Source organism: Helianthus annuus, chromosome 1, assembly GCF_002127325.2.
Source record: "Helianthus annuus cultivar XRQ/B chromosome 1, HanXRQr2.0-SUNRISE, whole genome shotgun sequence".
Classification (NCBI taxonomy): Eukaryota; Viridiplantae; Streptophyta; class Magnoliopsida; order Asterales; family Asteraceae; genus Helianthus; species Helianthus annuus.
Genome location: NC_035433.2, coordinates 6,819,767 through 6,835,617, shown reverse-complemented (window position 1 = coordinate 6,835,617; position 15,851 = coordinate 6,819,767).

The following is a 15,851-nucleotide window of genomic DNA, read 5'->3' as shown; positions in this document are numbered from 1 at the left end:
TTTGATGGCCCACCCCCACTCCGCCTCCGTTAAAGGGGGCGCTATTCTTGGCTTCCGCCAAAGGGTTAGCGCGCACGAGAGGATGAAATCAAGGGGCCCGCCTAAAGTCAACCAATCAGTTTTTCTTGTTTATCTTTTTTTAATATAGTTAAAAGGGCCTTTATAAGGGGCGTTATTCCACACCGTGTAAGTTAACAATAAAGCCCCTACTATGTGGTGGCCCTTACGTGACGTAGTAAAGCCCCTAAGGTTTTAAACCAAACCAACTAACCTTAAAGTGTCATGTTATTGTTAAGTAGGACATTTAACCAAACCACTATTTCACATGAGTGTAGTAGTTTTAACTTAAAATATAATAAAAAGAAAATATGTTATTGGTTGAAAAAAAACATGGCCTCACCCATTCTCTTCTCACGCCCGCCAAGCCAATGACGAAGGTGACCATGGGTCAGTCATTTGATTTGCGTATAGTGTTTTAACGATGTGGATGGGGCTTAACACCACACAAAACCTTATCAACTAGTAGGTTATGGTTTGAATTATCACTACACACACGAAAATGAAAGTCATTGTGAAATTTTAAAAACCAAACCAAAATCTTATGTTGACATGTGTAATGGGTCACCTGTAGAGTAGTATTTCATTTTCAAATTCATGTTTTTTTCCTGGATACAATAATTTGTTTAACTAAGTTGACTAATTCTACTCAATTGATAACTATTTCTAGATAACAAATTGACACTTAGAAGTAACTTTATAACTACTTCAAGATTTTTTTTTCCTTTTAACGGCTAATGTTGTTTTTTTTACAATAATAATTCTAAATTAGTACTCATTGCTTATATTTGAACATAATTTCTTTCCTTTAAAAAGGAGATGACTCTGTTAAATGGGTTAGCCCTATATCAACAACTTCTTCTACGTATGATAGTTTTTTTTAGTGGTAACGATTCTATATAAATATAAAAAGGGGTTAGCCCTCTTATTATTTTTTATACCCCCTTTCTATAAAATCATATTAAAACTTTTAATATTTACCCTCTATACAAATCATCATTTTAAAAATATTCTTTTTGTTACAAAACAAATTCAAAAGTGTAAAGAAAGATTACTGATGTTTTTTAAATATTTATTTTTTAATTTTTTATTTAAATCATATTTTTTAAAAGTTTTCATATATTGTTTCTAAAGACACTTTCTCAAATAGTATTTTGATTATGTTTTTTTTTATCGAACATCTTTACAAATAAATAATAACATTTTTCCTTATAAAAATACTAAAAAAGGTTTTGAACTTTCTTTTTGAAAAAAAGTCTATGTTATGTTTTTTCCTCGTCTAGTTTGTATTTTAAAGGTCTTACTTTTATATTTTTTTAATACTTTTGACGTGTTTATAAAATAATTAATAATTTTTAGAGTTAATTATATAGTTAGTCCATGTGGTTTGTACAAAATAACATACTTAGGTACTAATAGTTTAAAATCACCTTCTAGGGTATTAACTTTTCATTTTGTAACGTTTAGAGAGATTAACTTCTAAGGTATTAACATAGTTAGTCCATGTGGTTTGCACAAAATAACATACTTAGGTATTAATATAATGTGATTTTAATCCTACAAATAACGTTAATACCTCCAAACGTTACAAAATGAAAAGTTAATACCCTGGAATGTGATTTTAAAATATTAGTACCTAAGTATGTTACTTTGTGCAAACCACAAGGACTAACTATGTAATTAACTCTAATTTTTATTTATCAAAAAAGTAAAAAAAAAAAATCTTTTAAAATACCGTTTACAGGCCATCTATGTAAGTGAACAAACAAACAATAGATACTAAAATTATTTTTATCTAACTATAAATTAACAATCTATACAAATTCAAATTTAATTAGTGTAAAGAATATGTTATAAACAAGTTAAAACCAATTTAAGACTTGGATTGAAGTGAACACTTTTCTAAAGCAAAACAAATGGATAGGGTTGTTTCACAAATATTTTTCTCTTCTTCACAAACATGTGGATTTTTTTGTAATCAAAAGTAGGTCATTCGAAATCAATAGTCACGTAAAAGCATAAACTTAATTACGAATAATCATCCGTTTTCGACCACGCATCAGATACCCACTTCAAGTCACTCCAAAATAAAAAAATTGGATACTAAAATATTAAAAATAATAAATATAAGACATTTAAAATACAAACTAGACGAGGAAAAAAATACAATGTAGACTTTTTTCAAAAATAAAATTCAAAACTTTTTTTATTATGGTTTTTATATGAAAAACGTTATTAGTAATTTGTAAAGATGTTCAATAAAAGAAAACATAATGAAAATACTATTTGAGAAAGTGTAAAAAAATATCTGAAAATCTTTTAAAAAAATATGGTTTTTTAAATAAACATTAAAAAAACATCTATAATATATTTTTACACTTTTGAAATTGTTTTGTAACAAAAAAGATTACTTTAAAAAAAAATATGCTTGTTTAAGGGGTAAATATGACAAGTTTAAATGTGATTTTATGAAAAAATGGTATAAAAAGTAACAAGTGGGGGTACGTTTAGTAGCCCCATATAAAAAATGGGCTACCAAGAAGGTGTAAGTCTGTAAAATCCAAAACACAACCAAATTACATTACAACATCTCGAATATTAAACTCACACCTTTTACATATTATATTATCATTATCATTATCAATCATCTATAATACAATTATCAAAATTGGTGAATAGTGTTTTAAGAGTTCTTTTTTTTTTCTTTTTTGTATTTTTTTATATCTTTACCCATTATCTTTCAACATTGATACTTACAACCAATTAACTTTCTAATAGAGTTTTACGTGTTTATTTCTATGTACATATGGGTATAAATTTAAGTTGATTTATGTTTCAACGTAAATTTTCCCTAAAACTGAGTTGGTCAAATATAATATGTTCTTATGCTTATTATTATGTACGTTTTCGGTTAGTCTACATTTTGATGTAAATTTTGTTTTATTTTTTTTTTCCGGAAAATGAGTGTGATCACATATAATACGTATTCGTACTTATTTTTATCTACGTTTTCATTTGATTTACGTTTTAACGTAATTTTTCTTTCGAAATGCCGTGGCAACGCGCGAGGTAATTTACTATATATTTATAAAATAAATAATAGAAGCGAGAAAGTGTTGTGATTACTGAATTAGGAAGCAATTACAAGTTTCAAAAAGAACTTTAATAATTAATCAAGACATGATGGTTGAGTTGTAATTTGTTTGTGGAGTGAACATTACTCTCTAATTATTTAATACACACACACAATATGCATACGTAGTTTCGTACCACACACGTGTGTTTGACAAATGGAAATCAAATGATGTAATTCTATATTTCTAAGTGTATAAAAAGGTTTTAATTAGTTAATTTGATAACAATTAATCTTAAGTTCTCAACTTTTAGATATATGTATACACTATTGTACGATTAGTGGAGAGTTTAAATGAAAATGAAATTTTTGGTAAAAATAAAAATGTGGAAACTTCCACTAAAAAGAATCATTCATTTTACTCAATTCAATTTTTGTATTTAATATTACTGTAAGAGTATATTGATAAACTTAGATAGATCATAAATTCGTTATCTTCCTTTATAATAATTAACTACATTAAATTTGTAACTTATTTTCAAAAAAAAATATTTTTTTTCAAAGAATAAAAAAAATTAAATTAAAGTATAGAATAAATTACGAGGTGTGTAGGATGAATTACGAGATATGTAGGATAAATTTCAATATATGTAGGATAAACTTCAAAACGTGTAGGATAATTTAGATGTGTGTAGGCAAAAATTTTAGTTTGGAGAATGATAGTGTTTATGATTAATTAATTAGTCAAATATAATAATAAATGAGATGAGAAAAAACTATTTAACATTTTTAAATTGTATCATTTTCTTTTTTCTTTTCAATTTAATTTTCTCTTAAATGAACCCCGCTCTAGGATTATTGTAAGACCCTAATATGTTTTTGACTAAAAGTCGCAGCGGAAATTCGTGTTATAAAATTTCTTTCATTATAAATACCTTAACTTATTTAAAATTTAATTTTAACATAACTCCTTCACATAGATCCATCAATCGACTTATTTATTAAGTAAAAACATAGCTTATGTTTACTACATTATATACATCAATGTTCCCGTACAATCTCACTAGTGACTCGATCCTCGATCTCTATTCCTTGATGGTCCTCATGACTCGTACTACCTGCACTCACCACACAAAATTCATAACATTAGTATGCATTATAAACATACAAGTTTTATTCATGTTCACTTTTCGTTCCGTTAACTCTTTACATCCCAGTTTTCCATCTGATCATACAATCCGTGGTGTGACTTTCTCGTTGTACCTGCATTACACTTCGTTCACAAGGCACGCTATTATTATCGTCAATACTCAATTTCATTGAATACATGCGTATATACTTTCATACATACTTACAGGTGCCTACGATCACACATAACTACTTACATACGTCCATACCTAAATATATACGTACGTGCCTACATACATTCATACCTACATACATACATACATATTTCATGCCTTCACACAAACCTACATACATGCATACATTCGTACATACTCACTTGCGTACATATACATACTACTTACATACACACCTACATACATACATTCATTCATACATACATACATACATACATACATACATACATACATACATACATACATACATACATACATACATACATACATACATACATACATACATACATACATACATACATACATACATACATACATACATACATACATACATACATACATACATACATACATACATACATACATACATACATACATACATACATACATACATACATACATACATACATACATACCTTCATACGTATCTACACTTCCTAAAACAAGGAATAAATTAGTCATTCTTATCTTATACGCGTTTAAAAACGGTCCAGACGGGTGTTTAAACAAGTTATGTGGGTTAAACAAACAAAATTAAACAATTTTGGGATTCGGGGGGGGGGGGGGCTAGACGCCCCACCTAGCCCCTTTTTTGACAGCAAGTTCCTTTATTGTTGCTGCACTTTGCCCAGCTACGAAAATTCACCAAATATGAACTTAGAACTTGCATAACTTTCACTATACAAGTCCGTCTTATGCGATTCTTTTTCCTATGCGTTCGTAATTTAATTCTCTATCACATGGAGTTAACATCCAACATCCGGATTTACAAAATTTTAGACTTTTAAGCTTTCGACTCGTTACCCCTTTTTACAAGTTTTGACCCGTTCATGCTTTTATCAAAGTAACTTATTTATTTGACTTCCATTTCTTATAAACCTCATAATTCTTAACCCTTGTCTATTATATAAGGTTCCAATTATGGTTTATTGCACCTTCTTAGCCCGTTTTCGTTCGTGTGCTTATTCTTGACCCGATAAGGGCATTTGCGCATTGTAATGCATTTGACTCTCAAAATCATACTTTTAATTAATTAAAACGCCACATTACTTAAACAAACTAAGAAGTGATTACGGAAATCACTTACCTTGTGCATCCGTGTTTGTATCCGTTTCCTTTCCTCCACTTGACCCGTTAGCTTTTAGTGCTTGAGTCCATCTCGACATGATTCCTATACTTTTATGTCATCGAAATCACATTCTTGTTAGCATACACAATTGCACATGTTAACGATCATATCCATTGCACATTGCACATTTCATATTTGACTTTCATTAGTCAATTCTAATAAGCATAAGACATATACCCAAATTCATATCCTTTCAAACTCTCATAATTCATCATGTCATTCATACAACGCGTATTGATTTAACATGTACTGTACGACTCCCTAAAATCCTACTTTTACAACAACAAATCAAATCATGCCTCTTATGCGTAGACGCGTAGTTGACTTTCAAAAGTCAACAATTTAACATATAACTTACGATTTAACCTCATATATTCGTGTCATTATATTAGGCTATACAAACATCATTATACATATATCACAATCATGATGTAATAGGCTTACAACCACACGATCACCTAACTATAAACACATACGCATTCACATATACATACTTCCACATGTTCATGCTTTCATTATCTCACATTTGACATCTACATACAAGGTGAGCTTATTTAAACGAAGTCATATCATCATTACTAGCAAGTTCACATGTTTTGTATTTAGCGTACATCCAATACTAAATTACCAACAAGCAATTGATCCAATACATGATGTGCATTCCTCACCGTTCAAGCATAAGATATAAGTTCCTAATGCACATTTCTACCCAAATCATACCATCAACAACACCTTTTCATGTATTCCTCCTACTACGCGTCTCTTATGCTCAACTATCAATAATTATACCATTACCATACTCAACACATATTCATCCATTAGCTAGCATGTAATTTCACATACTATCCTACACTAGGCATTTCATCAAACACCTTGTGAGCGTACTACTATCTAAGCTCAATGTACAAGTATCTTGTGCATAAGCTTACTATCTCATATCAAATTCATTGATTCAACAATTACCATCCAATTTTCATTCTAATTAGGTTCATTCTACAACATCATACAACATCTAACTTCACCCATCAAAATTCTATAGAACATATCACATATAGTCATCATCAACTTCATTCTACTACCACTACAAATGGGGTTTTCCCAAAACATCAACATAATCGAAATTAAGCATGCTATAGCCTCTATGTATTCATATTGTCTAGAATTCCTACTCAATTTCAATAAACATTCACGGATTACACATAACCCACTTAACCAAACATCACCAAAACACTTAATTCGACTTACTTTGTGTTAGAGACACTTAAATGATCAACATTCAGGTTCATGCATCTGAGCTTCCTTGAGATTTCTTCCCAATTTGATTAAATTAGTGAAACTAGGGTTTCACCTTTCCCTTGCCTTTATTCGATCGATCCAGAGCCAGACCCACATACTGGCTTCCTTTTTTTTTATCAAATATATTACACATTTACACATTAGCCCCCTTGTCTTTTAAGGTATGTTTAAATTTGTTATTTCCATACTAACTTGGTCTCTTTTCTTAGTTTAACTTAGTTACACACACAAATTTAAACTTACTATCGTTTTCTTACGGTACCATTTTACGGTCACCGTTTTCTGTTATTTAGCATCACAAAAATAATATTATTTTATAACATACGAAATTTGGGGTGTTACAATTATTTTTATTAATAACACTATATGTCATTTTTGGAAGAGGAAAATGGTCAAACATCAAACTCCTGTTTATTATGTATATATGTTTTTATAAATCTTGGAAGAGAAAAAAGGTCATACATCAAACTACTATTTATTATATATATAGGATCAAGATCAAGGAAAAACCCTTTCGAGTTGTGAAAACTAAGAGAACTCGATCTTCCCGTGCGAGTTTTGCCTCCATTTTTTTCACACACCTACATTAAAATGTTAGAAAAAACTGTTGTAAAAAAATAAAAATAAAATCAAAAAAGTGTTTCTCGATCGCTTACGGCAGCTATAAAAAGTTGATGACATAAGCATGACATCACTTTTAACAGCATTTACGGTTGCCGTAAATGAAAAAAAAACTAGTTTTTTTTAATTTTTTTTGGAAAAGTTGATTGTTTTAGGATTTTTGGTTAAAAAAATTGAAAAAACCTTTCGTAAGGCCGAGTTCTCCAAGTTCTCATAACTCGTATAAATTTTCATTTTAACCTAACTCTATATATATATCCAAATAATATGCATCTCGAATAGACGGATTAAAAACATTATATTTACCATGTGAAATAATTTTTTATTTAAATATGTTTTAAATAATTTGTTTAGAAGTAGTTTAATTTGAAAATTTACCTACCAAGTTAATAAATTATATATGAGATTATATGCATCCAGGTTGCATGAAAGGATTGGCGGAGCTAGCCCAAAAATTTAGGAGTATCACAATTTTTTTTTTCGAGGGATCAGGAGTATCCTTTGTAGGAATCCGTTCATGTAAAATAAATAAAATTCTTTATTAACTTGAAATATAAAACTATAACAGAATGAAACTGAAAATAAATTACAATTACAACTGAAAAGAACAAAATTACAAACAAGAAAAACAGATTTCTTGGCTTAGGATCGTGTTAGACACGGGTCCCTTAAAACAAATTTCGTGTCTCCCAGGAGAACACGTTTGGTTCCAGGATACAACAGCCTGTAGCAGTTGCACTGCCGGTCTTGACTCCAACCCGAAGGTGTACCTGAAGCTTGAAGATGAAGAAGAATTCAGTAGAGAGAAACTTAATTGTTGTGTGTTTTCGGTGTGTTGACTCTACAATAGGATACTCCTACTTATATTGATGATCTATGTTGAAACTGAAAAATGAATTAAGTAGGAGAATTAAACTGAATTAAACGTCTTCAATGCACTTTAATTCGTCATTTAATTCTCAGACAAACGCATTGACTCGTCAGTTTCAGCTGCTGAAATGTAACTACACTGGCATCCACTACTGCTGAAAGCTTCTGCGTGCGCGCGCGTGCCCTTGCGCGCGCAAGTCTGCACGCTCCTGCGCGCATGCGCCATTTTGGCTCACTGCCATGCGCGCGTGCGCCATACTGGCTCAGTCCCATGCGCACATGCGCCACGTCACCTGTAAGCCTCTACGAGCACGCCACACAGTCGCGCCGTTTTAGCTCACTTTGGTGCGCCGCGCACGTCACCTCAGTGCCCATGCTACATGTAAGACCCTAATACGTATTTGACAAAAAGTCGCAGCGGAAATTCGTGCCGTAAAATTTCTTTCATTACAAACATCTTGACCTACTTTAAAATTCATTTTAATATGTATCTTTTACAAAAATAAAGTATAAGTCCTGCTTACTAAAGTACATACTCAATTATTCCCGTACAATCTATCTTGTGACTCGGTCTCCAATCTCTATTCCTCGTGATAACCGCCCGTGATTCGTACAACCTGCACTCACCACATACATTCATCACATTAGTACACAATATATAAACAAGATTCAATCTCGTACATTTCCCATTGCGTTATCTTTCTAACTTTAAGCATTTCATCTGCGTATCCATATTCTGGTGAGGCTTCAATAATGTACATGCATTACTTTTCATTCTCAAGGCGCACTATTAATAACGTATTACTCGACTTATCTAAATCATGCACACGAACATTCTTACATGTATACATACACGTCTACATATGTACATACCTTCCTATATCTCTACATACCTGCATATACTCATACGTACATTCATATATACCAAATACATATCTACATATGCACATACATTACTACGTCTCTGCATACATTCATATACACATACGTATCTTTACACATACATAAATACACATCTACATACATACATGCGTTACTATGTCTCTACTTACTTGCATACACTCATACGTACCTTCATATATACTTAAATACACGTCCAAGATCTTACATACCTCTTATATATCCATACATTAATTACATGGTACTTAGACTTGGGTTTACAACTCATAAGCATCAAGGGAACACTCGAAATCATATTTAGAAGGCTCACCATAGACCACAGATAATATACCGAAGCCTACGATGCATAAATAACATAAATAACTAAATTTCAGCTTTTTGAACATGGGGAGGGCGTCGGCGACGGCCCTTGCATTTGCCCGTAGCCCAAAACCTCCGTAGGCAGCAAGATAACCCGTCAGTAAAAACTGACTTCCCAGAGGGCGTCGGCGACGGCCCATATGGGCGTCGGCGACGGCCTCTCGAATGTTGGTTTTTCCTGCTGTGTTGTTTCGTCGTTCGCACGCACTAAAACTCGCATAACTTTCAACCCGTTTATCCGTTTAATCTCCCGTTTCTTCCTACATGCTTGTAAATTGGTTCTCTACCCTATGGACTCAAAATCCCACATCCGGATTAAGGAAATTCTTAACTTATGCGCTATCGGCTTATTATTCATTTACGGTTTATTCGACCCGTTCATGTTTTCATTAAACAACACTTTCGTTTTAGCCCAAAACTTACATGAACATTATAGCCATAATACTTTTTACACTATCCGGAGTTTCGTACCTGGGGTTTACACGCCCAATACCCGTTGTGTGTTAGTTCATTCATTTTAAACGATGATACTAAATTAAACTTCGCTAGTCCAAGTTTTATTCATGAAATCCTTTACCCATTAGTCATAACTTGTAATCAAGTCCTTCGACTACTTATCCATACTTCCGCTTACCGTTAGCGTACTTATGCGCAATTCTACCCATTACCCGGTTATCATACCGTAACCATTTCTTACTCTTCCTTCCGTTATAACATCAAGACTACATTTTGACCCGTTACATCTACTTTAACAAAAATCATCGGTTTCATACAACACATCCTTATTGGTCCTCAATTAATATACTTAATTAACTAGCACATAACTTTACATAAACAACTAAGAAGCGATTACAGAAATCACTTACCTCATGCATCCGTGTTCATATCCGTTTCCTCGCCACTTCTTGACCCGTTAGCCTTCTGTGCTTGATTCCGTCTCGACATGATTCCTATACTTCCATGTCATCGAAATCACATTCTTATTAGCATACATAATTGTACATGTTAACGATCATATCGATTGTATATTTCACATTTTTTACTTTCATTAGTGACAACTAACAATCATATGACATATAATCCAATTCATATCCTTTCAACCTAATGAAATTCATCATGTAATCACAAATAACGCATATTAACATAACATGTACCATACAACTTCCTATAATCCTACCTTTACAACAACAAACCAAATCATGCTTCTTATGCGTAGTTGACCTTCAAAAGTCAATAGTTCTTCATACAAACTTTCGGCTTATCCTCATGTATCCGTATCATCATTTATGCTATATTAATGACACTATATACATTTCTTACTCACAATGCAAATATGCTTACAACCACATGATCACCTAGTGATATTAAACACAACGTACAAGTTCTTAATGCATAGTCTTGACCAAGACATACATTCAACCCGAGTTCTTGTATAAGTTCCATCTAAAGCACCTTCTTCTCGTTAGTATACTACTAATTACATCATTACCTAATCTCAATCATATATATCAAGCTATTTCATACAATCTCACATCTTAACTTCACTTAGACATTTCATCATACACTTGGTGTGCGTACACCATTTAGTGCATATTGTACAACTAATTAAAGCACATTCTTCCTAGTTCATCCATGCATTAACATAATCTTTCACAAATCATTATCATAACCAAGCATTATATGTTTTATATCAAATTATCCATCTAACTACTTTCTATAACGCTACTCTAACATCAACATTACATAGTTCATCATAAATCTTCACTGAACTTCATCTTCTTACAATTTCTAAGTGGGTTTTATCCTAACTCATCGACACAATCAAAATTGCACATAACACAACTTCTATATGATGATTCTAACATATACCTAAACTCAATTTCATACAAATTCGCGATTTACATCAAAACCCACTTCGTGAAAGATCACCAATCTAACTTTTAAGGCATACCTTATGATTCCCTTGTGATTGTGATCATTAATCCATGTTCCTTCACGAATTTAAACCTTGAATCATCCTTCAATTTGGTGATTTAGTTGAGTTTAGGGTTAGAGCTCTTTGGAGCTCCTGAACGTTCGTGAACACACACGAAGTGTGTGTTTGTGTGTGTTGAACTTTCATTTTAATAACTCAACTTCCATCTTATTCCATTTAACCCCTCATGTTTGCCACTTAACATAATGTGCACTACTTCCATCTTTTAATAATTTTTACCATACATTTAACTAGGTTAAATAGCCTAGTTATTTCTTTCATGACGTGTCATATAGGAACACACGACAAATATGAATATTCGGATTTTGGGGCGTTACACTACATGCGCCAGTGCGCGCCATCATGACATGCGTACTCGCGCGCGTACGCGCATGACTGCCACATCTTGCGCCACTGCGCGCGAACCCACCAGGGTCATGTGCCTGCATGACACATCACCAACCACTTGGTCCTTGCAACCCTTGTGCTCCACCACGCGCACGCGGTTAAAAATACAAAGGCAGCTCTCGGCGATGCAAAGTGCAAAGTGCGCCATCAAAGCACCACAGTGCGCCTCATCGCCCATGCCACGCGCGAGTGTGCGAGTGTGAGTTAGGGTCCGCACCCTTCGCGAGTACACTTAGTGAGTGTTTCATGAAACAATAAGGATGGAGATTTCCCACTTAAATACCCTTTAAATTTCATCGCTCCTCCTATGTGGGACAAGATGCCACTTTCCCATTTTTTCAGCATTCAAGTTTCAAACACCAAACTTTGAGCATCGATATCCCATTCATCTTAGCTCCGTTTTGGACGTGGTTTAGTTTATTGCGAAGCTCTTCCAACATAGAACACAAACCCACAAATAAATATATAAAACCCGCTCATTTTATTATATTTATTTCTAGTCCAAAATAGGAAAAAATCATTTTCCTATATTTGTGAAAAATGCTATTTCACAAATTTCCAACATCCTTTGTATAAAACCGGATTTTTATTTTTATTTTTTTACACTACGAAAACAGTACGAAGACGGGATTGAGCGGTAGCCCGTGCTACCCTTTGTAATACACTAACTCTGCCCGTGCTACCCTTTCTAATACGCCCCGTGAATGAAAGATCGTGACTTACACTAAATTACATATAAGTCTACAAGGACTCAAATATGTTTATAAATTCATGATGAAGTTGTTGATTAGTTGAACTATCAAGTATAACATAGTGATAATGGCGATGTTTAAAATAGAAATATCAAAGATACTTCAATTGTAACAAAAAGACAAAAACAAAATATCAAGTTATTGTTTTCAAGTAATTTCAGTTAATAAATAAATAACTAATGTATACTTTTATCATATATTGTCATAAGCCACCGGTCTTAAACTGACTGATTAATCAGTCAAAGTTGGATGCTTATGCAAATTTGACTTTCAGTTAAGTTAGGCCATAATCTGGCCAAACTTCTATCCAAAATAACTACTATCCAAGAATATTCCATCCACCAAACTATAGTATATCTATCGCTAATTAAAATTTAATCTAGTTTCAATTATGTTATGTAAATAATAATATTTATATAAACAACAAGCATGTTAAGACTCACGAAAATGATAATATTTATATAAACAACAAGCATGTTTAGACTCACGAGCTTAATCATCCTTGGATATGCGGTTTGAGATCAAGCTAGTTTAAGGTCAATTTAGTTCAAGCTTTTAGCAATATTTAGTAGCTTACTAACGACTCAGCTCATTTAGACCTCTAATTCAAATAGAGCCCTGATTCCGTTGATGATTGTTATAATGTATATGTGCAAGTTAGATTGAACCTTTTAACTTGTGATTCTAGGGAATGTGATGACTTAATTTTATGAACTCAAGACTCTTATATGTTTAGAGCTCGTTTTGCCTTCGGAGTTAAGCTCAATATAATTCAACTGGATAAAGCTTGGCTCTTTTATGATTTTGATGTGCTTTCAAAGTAAGTATTACAAATTTTAAAATAGAGAATACAAAAGAAATTATAAGATAAAATTATGATTAATCAAGTATATTTATATGGTTAAGTAATTTTTTTTAAAGGCCAACAAACATGTATTATTCAATATGGTTAAGTAATTAATTTTCATACTCCAGCTTGTTATCCATCTTTCCAAAATTGAATATATTCACCCAAAATCATGAAAAGATCCCTATCATAGTTTTTCCTGTAGGAACCGTTCGCGTAATTTAAATAAAATAAACAAATTTAATTTACTGATTACAATACAGAAATGAGAAAACAGAAAATTACAGTACAATTACAACTGAAATAAAATGAAATACAAGAACTTAGATGAAGAAGAAGGCTGAGGCACGTGTACGCACGCTTCCCTTAAAACAAATTCCGAGTCTCCCAAGAGTACTCGTTTTGTTTCCCAGGGTACAACAGCCGAAGCAGCGGTACTGCCGAAGTTCACCTACAACCCGAAGGTTACCTTGAAACTTGCAGGAAGAAGATAATCAGAAGTGTGTAGAGAATTGTTTGCATATAGCTGTTGTTGCTGGTGTGCTTCTACAGTGGGTATGGAGCTGTATTTATACAGCTCCTAAGTCGAAACAGTCAAACCAGAATTAAAGAGAGGTTTAAATTGCATTAAACGTCTTCAATGCAATTTAATACGTCATTTAATTCTCAGTCAAAGACCATTAACCTGTCAGTTTCGAAGCTGAACTGTAACTGCCCAGTTATTCAATGCTGTAAGCCTCTGTGCGCGCGTGCGCGCGCAAGTATCATTGGTGCGCGCGCGCCCAGGTCTGCACGCTCATGCGCGGTGCGTCCTCTTGGCTCACTGCTATGCGCGCATGCGCCACACTGGCTCAGGTCCACGCGCGCGTGCGTCACGTCACCTGTGAGCCTCTACGAGCATGCCACACAGTCGCGCCGTATTGGCTCACTCTGGTGCACCGCGCACGCACAACAGGACCCGTGCACCATGCGCAACCGCGCGCCTTCGTGCCACTTGTACTCGCGCACGGACTGCCACGTCACGCGCTTCGAATCCGCACGCTACTTGGTCCTTGCAGCCCCTGTGATCAACCATGCGCACGTGGTCAAAAATACAAAGGCGGCTCTCAAGCGGCTCGCGGCGATGCGAAGTGCAAAGTGCGCCACATTGCGCCTCATCGCCCACGCCACGCGCGCGAGGGCGAGTGCGAGTGCGAGTTAGGGTGCTCCGCACCCTTCGCGAGGACACTAGTGTGTGCTTCCATGAAACAATAAGGATGGAGAGTTCCACCTTAAATACCCATTTAAGTTCCATCTCTCCTCCAATGTGGGAGAAGGTGCTACTTTCCCTTTAGTTACAGCATTGAATGTTCCAAACACCCAACTTTGAGCATCGATATCTCATTCATCTTAGCTCCGTTTTGGACGTGGTTTAGTTCGTTGCGAAGCTCTTCCAACATAGAACACAAACCCACAAATAAACATATAAAACCTGCTCATTTTATTATATTTATTTCTAGTCCAAAATAGGAAAAAATCATTTTCCTATATTTGTAAAAAATGCTATTTTCACCTATTTTTCCAACAATCCCCCACATGAAAAATGCTATTTTCATCAAATTTCCAACAATCCCTCACATGTATGGAAATGGATCTTTTCCTTACACTTTTTAACGATAAACTTCGACAGTTGAGTATTACAAGATAGGTAGGTTGTCACCTTTGAACCTTCTTTTGTGAAGCGTACTTAGCTTACTAGCGGTGTCTAGACGCGATGTCCTTGAACATACCCCCATTTGTGTAAACGACATTACACTTCACACAATACTCTCCCTGGTTTGGCCAACTCCTCATTGTCGTGTCCGATTATGGTCCTGGAACACTAGCCTGGTTCTGCGAGAGCTCTAGGATTTGCGCACCCCACAAATCCATTTGAAGCGACCCCACTTCTCTCTAACATAGGTGATTCCTCTGAATCATTAAAAGCATCATGGTTATTTGATTTCCCGAAATCGTTAACCTTAATATGCTTAGCCTCACTTCAATGTCACTGATTGGAATGGACTAGGAAGTATATATAACTCCCTTTTATTTAGTTTGGGGTACTCCCCCACAGTGACTCCGTTTTTGGTAATATGATTAAGTTGTCCTATTGAACTTAGATCTTGGGATCTCCAGTCAACTAAGTTAGGTTTCCCTCATATTCCCATTTACCACGGGCTT